The sequence below is a fragment of the Galeopterus variegatus genome, unplaced genomic scaffold (genome assembly GCF_000696425.1).
Source record: "Galeopterus variegatus unplaced genomic scaffold, G_variegatus-3.0.2 Scaffold1284, whole genome shotgun sequence".
In the NCBI taxonomy this organism is placed as follows: domain Eukaryota; kingdom Metazoa; phylum Chordata; class Mammalia; order Dermoptera; family Cynocephalidae; genus Galeopterus; species Galeopterus variegatus.
Window position 1 is genome coordinate 133,848 of NW_007727395.1, and position 1,212 is coordinate 135,059.

A 1,212-nucleotide genomic window follows, 5' to 3' on the forward strand; every position below is an offset into this window, starting at 1 on the left:
TCCCTGTTATTTCTGCTGAGAAAACCTACCATGAACAGCTTGCTGTGGCAAAGATCACCAATGCTTGCTTTGAGCCAGCCAAACAGATGGCAAAATGTGACCCTTACCATGGTAAATACATGGCGTGGTTCCCAAAGATGTTAATGCTGCCATTATCACTACCAAGAACAAATGCAGCATCCAGTTTGTAGATTGGTGCCCCACTGGCTTCAAGGTTGGCATTACTTACCAGCCTCCCACTGTGATGCCTGGTAGGGACTTGGCCTAGTTACAGTGAGCTCTGTGCATGCTGAGCAATACCACAGCCATTGCTGAGGCCTGGGCTTGCCTGGACCACATGTTTGACCTGATGTATGCCAACTATGCTTTTGTTCACCAGTACATGGATGAGGGGGTGGAGGGAGGAGAATTTTCCGAAGTCCATGAGGACATTGCTGCCCTTGAGAAGCATTATGAGGAGGTTGGAGCAGATAGTGCTGAGGGAGAGGATGAGGGTGAAGAGCACTAGTCTGTCTGCTACAATTTTACACTCAATATCTTGGGACTGTCTTATTTCTGTCATTCTGTGAAATTGGTCATTGTGGCCCTAACCTGTCGATAAAAGTGGTTTCCATTAAAAAAAAAAAAAANAAAAAAAAAAAAAAGAAATTGGTTTATCACTTTAAAGTACAAATGTTTAATAAAAAGCCTTATTTACTTTTTTTGAGGTAAGTGCTAATTTCAAATAGCATTATAAAATGGCATTATATTATGAAAAGAGTAAGGTGTTTGCTTGTATTAACCTAGCTTCTAAAAGAATGCCTAGCACTTAGTGGAGGCTCAATAAAAATTTATGGAATAATTTAATATATTTGAATTGAGATTTGATATTAAAGACTGTTTGGAAAGTTTTGTTTTTTTATTTTTTATCCCTTTATTTTTTATTTTATTTTTTTTTATTATTTTTATTTTGTCAATATACAATGTAGTTGATTATTGTGTCCCATCACCGAAACCTCCCTCCCTCCTCCCTCTCCCCCCTCCCACCCAAGTGTGTCCCCTCCATTTTCTTGTTGTAAGAACTTCAAAAAAAATTGTGGTTGTTATATCTTCCCCCCCCACCCCGGTCTTTTTTTTTTTGTTGTTGTTGTTGTTGTTTGTTTGGTTTTTTTTGTGTGTGTGAGAGAGTGTGTGTGTGTATGTGTGTGTGTGTGTGTATGTATGTGTGTGAAT

At 38.8% G+C, this 1,212-nt stretch overlaps 1 pseudogene; it reads left to right on the plus strand.

Moving 5' to 3' along the window:
• The first annotated feature begins 2 nt into the window (after positions 1-2).
• On the plus strand, positions 3-508 carry LOC103593146 (annotated as a pseudogene).
• Positions 509-1,212: the final 704 nt, after the last annotated feature.